This window comes from Scomber japonicus, chromosome 5, assembly GCF_027409825.1.
Source record: "Scomber japonicus isolate fScoJap1 chromosome 5, fScoJap1.pri, whole genome shotgun sequence".
Classification (NCBI taxonomy): domain Eukaryota; kingdom Metazoa; phylum Chordata; class Actinopteri; order Scombriformes; family Scombridae; genus Scomber; species Scomber japonicus.
Window position 1 is genome coordinate 12,045,981 of NC_070582.1, and position 11,020 is coordinate 12,057,000.

The 11,020-nt window shown below is 36.3% G+C and overlaps 1 pseudogene; it reads left to right on the forward strand.

Annotated features, from left to right (window-relative positions):
• The first annotated feature begins 6,675 nt into the window (after positions 1 to 6,675).
• LOC128359366 (UDP-glucuronosyltransferase 2C1-like) lies at positions 6,676 to 9,557 on the forward strand (annotated as a pseudogene).
• Positions 9,558 to 11,020: the final 1,463 nt, after the last annotated feature.

Consider the following 11,020-nt stretch of genomic DNA (forward strand, 5'->3'; position numbering starts at 1 on the left):
CCCAAAACAGTATCCATGAAGAGTGAATATTTCTATGACTGTTGTAGCCTAGAAATTTGGTAACTGACACAACAGCAAGTGTGACTGATTACACCTCAGTATGTATTTCCACCTCATTCAAACACACACAATACTGCTGGTGATATATAATATTTAAGACCATCGCTGACATACAACAGAGCAATGAGATCAATCAATCAGGTTTATAGAGATATAAAATGAAGCTTTATTTGAAATAGAAAAAGTCAGGTTCAAACTTAAAAACAATGCAGCACAAAATGAAACCTTTATCCTGTTTTTATTATGAAACAATATCAAAGAAGACAGAAAAACTAAACTGGAATGTGATGATGGTGCAAGATTAAAAGCCACCAACATTATTCATCCTGTGGAGAACATGAATGTCTGTACCAAATTTCATGTCAATCCATCTAATAGTTGCTGAGATATTTTAGTCAAAACCACAAATTTCTACCTCATGGTGGCACTGGTGAAAAAGCCAGGAGATCAACAAAATTACTATGATTCATTGATTTGAAACCATGAATGTCTGATCACAAAATGAACTGTCCCAATCAATCAAATAGGTCTTTAGGTATTTCTTTCTGGACTGACTAATAATGAACAAGATGTACTTGATCATTTACAAATACATATATACACAGTACAACACAAAAACAACATATTTTGTATATTTAAATGATCAATTATTTTTAAAATGATACAGGAATAACAGAATATAGCTAGAGAGACGTCTTTGAGTTATAGTTGTATTAAAATGCATCTAATTAAGATTTAGTGGGTAGATGTTTTAAAAAAGCTCACAAATTCATCTCAAGAGTGAAAGATTATTGTCTGTCATTGTCTTATCTAGTTACAGGCACTTCAAATTACAGAGAAAATCAATAGCTGTTATTTTTTTATGACTACTACTAAACTAAACTAAACGTTGACACACAACATTCGCAGGTCTGCTGTGCTTTGTCTTGTTTCAGATCCTGAAGTGGCATGGCTGCAGCATCAACGACTTCATCTTCATTTTGAGAGCATTTGCTCTTTGTCTTATAGATAACGTATAAAATGAGGAAAACAAGTAGAATCCCGACCACACCATTTCCATACCACTAGAGTGGAAAATCAACAGATAATTCAGTGAGACACAGAGCCAAAATGTTCATCAACACTGTCACATAACAAATTACAGACTGGTGCTCTCATGTTACAGATCAATTTCTGACATTTTCCAAAACAAACACAATAAAACTTGTTCTTACCTGAGACTCAATGTACAAGTTGTATGAGTCGGTCAGTTTCTCTAAAGAGTCTTGTGTTTTGTTGGTTGGTTCACACCACTTTAGAGAGCTTTTGTCAGCTGTTACAAATCTTCCCTGCCAGTTTGAATATCCACAGACATAGTAATCACCGTTAAGCAACATCAGGGCCATCCATACTATGAAAGGGAGAACGCAAAAAAGACATATCTTGCTATATCTTTTTAGCTTTCTCCATTTCTTGTTCTTGTTCTCATTCTTTTTCTTCTTCTTACTGACTCCATGAATCAGCCACATCAGCAGAGACGCTGTAACAGCAGGAATTAAAAAAAATGGAACAACACACAACTTGTTCCAATTAGGATCACAAGGACAAGAGAACTCCACCTCCAACATTGTGTCCACACCAGCGAGGAGGCAGGCAAAAACCACATTTGACGCAACAGGGTTGTCTCCAAGCTCATCCTTGAGTCTTCCAATCAAGTTTGCCCCAACTGGCATCTCTACACAAAAAGACAAAAGTGCACATTTATGGATGATTCAAGGATATATATTTTTTATAGATTTGGTTTCATTTTTCATTTGTTTGTTTTTTCCTTTTTTGTTTGCATTTGTGCACTTTTTACTGCCAGTTTTAACCCTGAGATGTTGCAGAGGAAGAAAAAAATAAAGTGGAGTTATTAAAGATATTAAAGATGGATATTATTAGTTAATGTTTGACTCATGGTTCTCAAGTTACATTTGATGGAAAAGGAAGTGATTTAAAAAGTTCTCTGCTTTCACTTTGATGGGGTTTAAGTGGGCACCTGATTTGACTGTAATAGACTTATAACAGTCAAATTGGGTAAAGTGAAATTGGCTTCATGATAAAACAACAATTGGATTTTTAGGGAATAGGTCAAATAAATCTGTTTTCCAAATGTCCGTTTTCACAACATGCAGTGGGTGGCATCAGAAAGTTTTAAAGAAACTACTTAAAAATAGAGTTTGGGGATGCCAAAGACAAGAATGTGATTGGCCTTAATGTTGAGCAGATACTTCACATTTTAATTTACAAAGAGTTTCATTTATTAAATGCATTGGTAAATGTCTTGAAAAATGTAGTTTAAAATATAAAAATGTGAAGATTTTCAGATGTGGTAAACACATCCATTTATGTATCTCACAACAGAGTGCACAATACAAATCTATATATTTAGCATAAACTGGAATAAATCAGTTACAACTGTGTCCCAGTTTGTAATTGTGCATTAAAGATAAACATAAAAGTAAGATGTACCAACCTTTAGCTTGAAAGAGAAAAACTATTCTTTAAGGACGGACTCCTTCAAGTGAACCTCTTTCAACGACTCAGTGTTGAATGAAGTTTTTTCTTCCCGCTTCTTTCTTTTGTATTGTGGGTTTGAACTGTTCTCACTTGTTTATGTCACTTGTCTTCTGTAGTTACATCTTTGTCACACGAAACATAGTTTAGGTCTAAACCTGATAAGGTCTACGTGCGTATGTCTCATGTGTCGTGGTTTAAAAGTGAAACTTACCATGAAACCTTGGTTTTGTGTGTGATAATCAACACTACATTCTGTATGCAGTTGTTAAAATTGATTTAGAAAATCAAATATACATTAAGCAGGCATCAAGAATCTTCTTCATCACATTTTTAAAATATAAATCCTTTATCATTTTTGTTATCCTGTTATTTTGACACACAATCTGTCCTTCTTTTGTATTGTGGGTTTGATCTGTTCTCACTTGTTTATGTCACTTGTCCTCTGTCCTGTATGTAGTTCTTGGTCAGATGAAACATAGTTTAGGTGTGACAAGATCTATGCATGCATGTGTCACGTCTCGTGGTTTAAAAGTGAAAGTTACACCTTCTGCAGATATTGCACTGAAGATATACAATAAAAGATGTGACAGTTCGGACAGTTAGCACTAATGCTAATAGTAATTCCTCTTATCGAAGCTTGATAAGCGCAGTTTCAGGAGCGGGAACACACACCAATTACACCCCTTCCGGCTCCTATATAAACAGACCTAACAGCGTCCCCCTCGTTCACTCTCGCTTTCGAGTTCCCCCCCCCCATCCTCTCTTCTGTTCTTCTCTCCTCTCTTATAGGTTCCTGGGGGTTCGTCACTGCCCGGGCGCAGCGGCGGATCCTTCGTGCGACCTCCCCACACCGCATCAAGAATCACCGCATCAAGAATCGTTCCGCATCAAGAATACACAATTCATTCAAATTCTGTCAATAAATCTGTTAAAACGTATCTCGTTGGTGATGTGTTCCTTGCTCGTGAATAGAGAAAACATGAAGAGGCTCTCAAGGCTGCACAGAAATCAGCTCATGAAACCACTGAAACAGACGGTGTCTTAGATACACTACAGCATCATCTGCTGCTAAGACTAATGTCCTTATTTATTTAACACTCAGTGCCATCACCACTTTGGTAAATAGTGTTGCACATGGTGTTTAATGTTATTATAGATTTTTATTGAGGGAAAAAATAACATCTTTGAAGAATGAAATGTTGGTTTTGTATAGTCTATAGTTTGTCCATCCTTTGACAGTAATCCCTCCTCTGTTACTTTATCTGAAGTTTCTCCTATTTTTCCCTGTTTAATGGTTTTTTACAGAACTTTACTTTCATCTTATCAAAGTTTTACAAACAGTGGATGTTATATTGCTGTTCAGACTTTAAAGTCGCCTGAAGAAAATTTGTGATTTGTGATAAATATACAAATACAAATATATACAAATATTATTTGACTTGATTTGATCAATATGCTTGCATCAATCGAGCATTCTTACATTACCAGTAAATGTTGTTTCAAAGACTGAAAGAAGTGTCTCATGAGATTAGATGGTGGTAACTAGAAACTGTCAACTTGAATACTCAGGTACATGAATTTGCAAGGATGTCTGCATGGCAGTGAATAAATATAGATTGTGGTTTTTGAAATATAATGAGATTTAATGCAATGTAATATTGATGTAATGAATAGTATTTGTGTGATGCAATTGATTCTCGATTGACAGAGGAGGAAATTACTGCAGCAGTGGTCTAACAGCTCCTGGTTGAACGCGGTTGCATCTACATGCTCTGCTCAGAGTTTAACGTGAGAACAGACACTAGAAAAAAGTCCTGAACTAAACTTATCAGTTTCTCTTTCTGTGTGAGATTTTGCAAAGTACTTTACAATGATCAGCATGCATTAGTGGAACTGAACTAATGTATGTCATACTTAAAGCTGCACACAATCTTTGCTGTAGGTCTTTAATAATAATATTTTCAGTATGTTCAGATGTACATAAAAGTGTCCAATCACGTTATTTTATAATGTTCCCAAATATTGAAAATACATGTGAACTGAAAATGGTTAAAGACTTCCTGTATTCCTGACATCATTCAGATAATCATATTCACAATGAATATTTAATGAATGAAAATGACACACAAACACATGATTTGTGACAGCATGAAAACAGGAAAAAACTGGAAACAACAAAAAAAAAACATCTGCACATTTTAGTTGAATAGCAGGTTGATAGGATTTGACCTCATTTCAAATCATACAATTAATCACAAGAAATTCAAAACAGTTTTTGCTTCGTCATGAGTTCACAACATTAAATATTACATTTACAGTTCAATGTTTATGGTAATTATTTATAATGTTTTTAAAAAATCAGCTAACATACCATATAGTACATGAAATACATGATAGAAATGTTAAAAACACATTCTGCTTTTTATTCTTGCACAATGACAAAAAATATAAACACTACACACTGTATTTGTTTAACACTGCACAACATAAAACTAATGTAATAAACAAAACTGATCTCTATTTTTTTTTATTTCTTTGACTTATTAGCTACTAAGAAAATGACATATATATAAATATATAGGATTTTAGGATGATGAGATACTTTGAGACACTTAGCCACTATAAAATAGGCATACCACAATTTACCACAAGAATTTATAGAAAATCAAAACAGAGCTAGAAGGAAAGATGAATTTGATTTTTGTTCTTTTGATAAGCAGAAATGCAAATCCAAGACTTCTGATGTACTGGATGTTTAAAAGATCACGTTTGCTAATATGTTAGCTGGACCATCTTCATAAGGCCATGTGTTCGATGTTCAAGTTGTTGTTGAGTTATATCCTCAAACTTTAAATGTTTCAATAAATTCAAATTTGGAGGTGCAACAAGAACAAAATGTGAAAAACCCCAAATACTTTCTGAAGTCACTGTATTTGTCTGCAGCATAGAAAAATGAAGTTCATGCAGCCAGGGAAGAAAATGGCTTCACTAGTCTTGCAGCTTAGTGGTTGTGGTCACATTTGGGGGCTGTGCTTTGAGAAGAAGATACACAGGCTTGAAAATCTACAGTGGTGAAATAGAGAATGTATCTCTCTACTGTATCACAACTGTTTCACTTTCTCTTCAGGAATAAGAAGGTTAGTCAAAGAAAAACTGCCATTTCTTGTGTGATATTATATTAATCTAATATTAATATCATCCTATATTTTAATGCATGCTAATATGCCTTCTCCATAAATGTAACTCTACTGACAAAGCTTTCTATTATAAGGTGGTGTATAATGCATGTAGCCTAGTGCAAACTACATACATGATGTGTGGTCAAAGGCTAGTTTCCTTTCCTGTTTAACGTCTGCATTTTAAAAGTGATTGTCAAGGCCATGCAGGTGTGAAGAGTGATACAATTGGCCACTACAAGTAAATAAAACAACGGCGACTTTTTGACTGAATTTGGTCCCATGCTTTCATTCACTATCACTATGAGAAAGTGTTACTATTAGGAAAAACATTGAGAACCAGAATGACCAACTTGCATCTGAGTTTCTCAATCTTATCCATACTTTTGACTGTAGCCTACTCAGCATGTCTGTGGCTGTATAAAAGGCTATTATTTTGAAGATGTGCCTCAGGGTCCCTTCTTCCTTCTCTGTTGGGGCGAGACGCAGTTACCCCCAGTGTAGTGGTCAGCCACGCAGCCTACAGCCGAGCGGAAGGACTTTTTTGACACCTTGCTACGCTTGTGGGACTTTCTTTGTATTTCGCCTGGGATTAAGGTTGTTTTTTGTTTGGAGACGCCTTTATTTGGACACTCCGAGTGTTAAGTGGATGCACGAAGTAAGTGCTGTTCTGTATATATATGTGTATGTGGTTTTTTTTACGACGCACCTTGTCCTCCTAATTGATGTCCGTTGTTTAGCATTGTGTATGAGAATAATGTAAATTCTGCTGGTTTGAGTTGTTTGTGTGTACTGTTAGATAACAGTCTGTAACATCTCAGCAGTTCAGGTGGTTAATTGCTCGTGGGGTGTGTGTGCACCCTGTGTGCAAGTGTTATTTTATATTCAGTTTAACCAGTAGATGGTGCTATTGGATCAGGTAACTTAATATTATGGTTAAATGTATTGCTATTGGTTTGTTTATGTTGTTGTTATTGCTGTATATGCACAGAAGAGAATTGTGTATATTTTTGTGTTTATGTAAACCATTATATTATTATTAAGAGGATAATGTATATGATTTATTATTATTATTATTTTCAGAACTCTTATACTGAGTGTTCAATAAAGCACCACAGCCATCGGAGGCCTGTACTACGAAGCTGGATTAACCTATCCAGGATCTCTCTCCGTTACCTGGGTTGACTTAACCAGATCTTCGCAGTCCAGGATAAGCGGTACTACGAAGCTGGATATCAACTCGGTAAATCAACCCAGGGTTTTCCAATCTGGATCTCTGCGCGTTCACATAAAGGGGAGGTGTTTTCAGCGTCTGACCAATCACAAACATGGAGAAACCCTGCAGAGCAGACTACTTTAACATGGAGGAGCAGACAATTATTCTTCAACAATATGAAGAATTCAATCACATCATCCAGACCAAAAGCAACTCTGTTGCTGCAGCAAAAGCCAGGAAGGAATGCTGGCAGAAAATTGCCGACTCTGTTAATGTGTTCAATTCACGAGATCATACAATATTAATTTATCAGACAATATAAACGGACACTCTGATCACACAATGTCACTTTATTACGGCACAGACGTTTGGGGCAGACCACTTCCTCAGTGCCCTTCCTTTCATAGCGACATTAAGTTAGTTTAATATTCAACATTCAAAATACAAACCTATTATGCGCTTCAACCATTTGAGTGAATGATTTCAAACCAACTGTATAACATACAGACTAATATCCCTCATGTGTCTCAAGGATTACTTTACAAATATATATTTTCGTCAATTTTTTACAATTACAATAAATAAATACAGATGCTCCCTGACACTTTGATCTCAGGATGTCAAACCTACAGAATAATATCCCCCACGTGCCTCAATAATTATTTTTTAAATATATGTTTTGGCCAATTAAAAAATTGCATCTATCACTAAAAGCTCATTCTCTCCTAAGCGCTCCTCTCACGATCCGCGCACCAATGTTGACAGCCAGGATCTTTTAAGAATGGGCAGGTCATTTTCTAAGAGAACTGATTGGTCAGGAGGTGGTGCTTTTGTACTCATTGATCTCTTATCCAGAACATAAGCTGCTCCGGAGCAGGTTAGCCGTTCAGCATAAGTTACCATGGTGATTTACCCCGGTAAGAAGTGAACCAGCTTCGTAGTACGGAAAACCCAGGGTTAACCCTGAAGTTATCTCGATAAGAGAAAATCCAGCTTCGTAGTACAGGCCTCCGATCTGCTGGGAAAGAAGACATCTCCCTGTCATTATTTCTGGGTCCTTACCAACCCAGCATCTTGTTTACTGTATAAAGCCTAAACGGACTAGCATTAACCCTTCCTTCGTTTACACTGGCCCTACCCATCAAAACAGTTATACTCCTGAGCTAATTATTATTTATGGCTTTAATCTGGTAAATCTCGAGTAAGCGTTCATTTTTTTGGTCTCATGTCTGGACTCGGATTCAGAAAGAGAAGATCATTGTGGATCAGTTCTCTGAGTTTCACAAGAGAATGAGTGAGATGATCGTTCAGATGTTTGAAGATAAAAACCTGATGCGTTCCCTCCATGATGCGGAGGGCCAATGCTGGCACGTCATCTCCAAGTTCCTCTTGTTTTCAATGTTAGATGGACCATTCAAGGTGAAGCTCATTTTCTTATTGCCCCCTCACCTCTGTCATACATTCCTTTTACTGCAACAGAGTTGACAGATAAGATGACTTTCTCTCAGAGGGTCAAGAATGTTTTGAGCTATATACTTGGGATGTACACACTATCATATGTCACAGAACCTCACTACAAACCAGTGGTTATGAAGTACTTTGGCCCTGATGTGGATTACTCAACTTTTTTTCTCGATGCTGATATATGGCTTATGAGAAATGATTTTATCTTTGAATTTCCACGTCCTACAATGCCAAATATAATCTACATGGGTGGATTTCAGTGCAAGCCCCCTAAGCCGCTCCCTGCCGACTTGGAGGACTTTGTCCAGAGTTCTGGAGATCATGGGATCATTATGATGACATTAGGAACTTTAGTCGAGAATCTTCCTCCACATGTTGCTGAGGAGATTGCTGCAGCCTTTGCACAACTGCCTCAGAAGGTTGTATGGAGGTATAAAGGACAAAGGCCAGCCAACCTGGGCAATAACACATTACTGGTCAACTGGCTACCACAGAACGACCTCTTAGGACATCCCAAAACTAGAGTGTTTGTGGCCCACGGAGGCACTAACGGGGTTCAGGAGGCTATTTACCACGGAGTTCCAATAGTTGGACTTCCTTTATTCTTCGATCAGCCTGATAACCTCTCCAGAATCAGAGCAAAGGGAGGAGCTGTGAACATAGATATTGCAATGCTCGATAGACACGTCTTTGAAGATGCACTGAAGACAGTTCTTTACACTTCCTCTTACAGGGAAAACATGCAGAAGCTCTCAAGGCTGCACAGAGATCAGCCAATGAAACCACTGGACAAGGCTGTGTTTTGGATAGAATATGTTATAAGACATAAAGGAGCTCGTCATCTGCAGGCACAGTCCAACAAAATGTCCTGGTTTGTTTACAACTCTGTTGATGTCATTGCAGCTTTGCTGACAGTTGTTTTTCTTGTGACATTCACCTGCATTTTAACTGTAAGGCTGTTGTGGAGACTGATTTTTGTTGGGACAAAAGTCAAACATGAATAAAATGTTGGTTTTGTTTTGTGTATGAAATCCAAGCAATACTGAAAATATGCTAGTGACAGTTTTGATTCATAAAGTATGAAAAATAAACTTTGCCTCTTGACATGATTAAGGCTTATAACCCAAAACAGTATCCATGAAGAGTGAATATTTATATGACTGTTGTAGCCTAGAAATTTGGTAACTGCCACAACAGCAAGTGTAATTGATCACACCTCAGTATGTATTTCCACCTCATTCAAACACACACAATACTGCTGGTGATATATGATATTTAAGACCATCGCTGATATACTACAGAGCAATGAGATCAATCAATCAGGTTTATAGAGATATAAAATGAAGCTTTATTTGAAATAGAAAAAGTCAGGTTCAAACTTAAAAACAATGCAGCACAAAATGAAACCTTTATCCTGCTTTTATTATGAAACAATATCAAAGAAGACAGAAAAACTAAACTGGAATGTGATGATGGTGCAAGATTAAAAGCCACCACAATTATTCATGTCAATCCATCTAATAGCTGAGATATTTTAGTCAAAACCACAAATTTCAACTTCATGGTGGCACTGGTGAAAAAGCCAGGAGATCAACAAAATTACTATGATTCATTGATTTGAAACCATGAATGTCTGATCACAAAATGAACTGTCCCAATCAATCAAATAGGTCTTTAGGTATTTCTTTCTGGACTGACTAATAATGAACAAGATCTACTTGATCATTTACAAATACATATATACACAGTACAACACAAAAACAACATATTTTGTATATTTAAATGATCATTTATTTTAAAAATGTATATGCATAAAGTATATTTTACTTTTTGGTAAAAGAAAATTCTAAAGTTAAGATAAAACAGAATATAGCTAGAGAGACACCTCCCACAAAAGACGTCTGTTTTGAGTTATAGTTGTATTAAAATGCATCTAAATAAAATTTAGTGGGTAGATGTTTTAAAAAAGCTCACAAACTCATCTCAAGAGTGAAAGATTATTGTCTGTCATTGTCTATCTTATCTAGTTACAGGCACTTCAAATTACAGAGAAAATCAATAGCTGTTATTTTTTTATGATAAAAATAGAGCACTCATTTTGACTACTAGTCTTGCTTGCAAATTGAACAATGTATAACATTTACACAGAACATTCGCAGGTCTGCTGTGCTTTGTGTTGTTCCTGAAGTGGCATGGCTGCAGCATCAACAGCTTGATCTTCATTTTGACCCTCGTTATTGGCTTTATTACAGTATATGCTCTTTGTCTTATAGATAACGTATCCAATTAGGAAACCGAGTAGACTCCCAACCACAGCATTTCCGTACCACTAGAGTGGAAAATCAACAGATAATTCAGTGAGACACAGAGCCAAAATGTTCATCAACACTGTCACATAACAAATCACAGACTGGTGCTCTCATGTTACAGATCAATTTCTGAAATTCTCTAAAACAAACACTATAAAATGTGTTCTTACCTGAGAATCAATGTACAAGTTGTGTGAGTAGGTCAGTTTCTCTGAAGAGTCTTGTGTTGTTGTGTTGGTTGGTTCACACCACTTTAG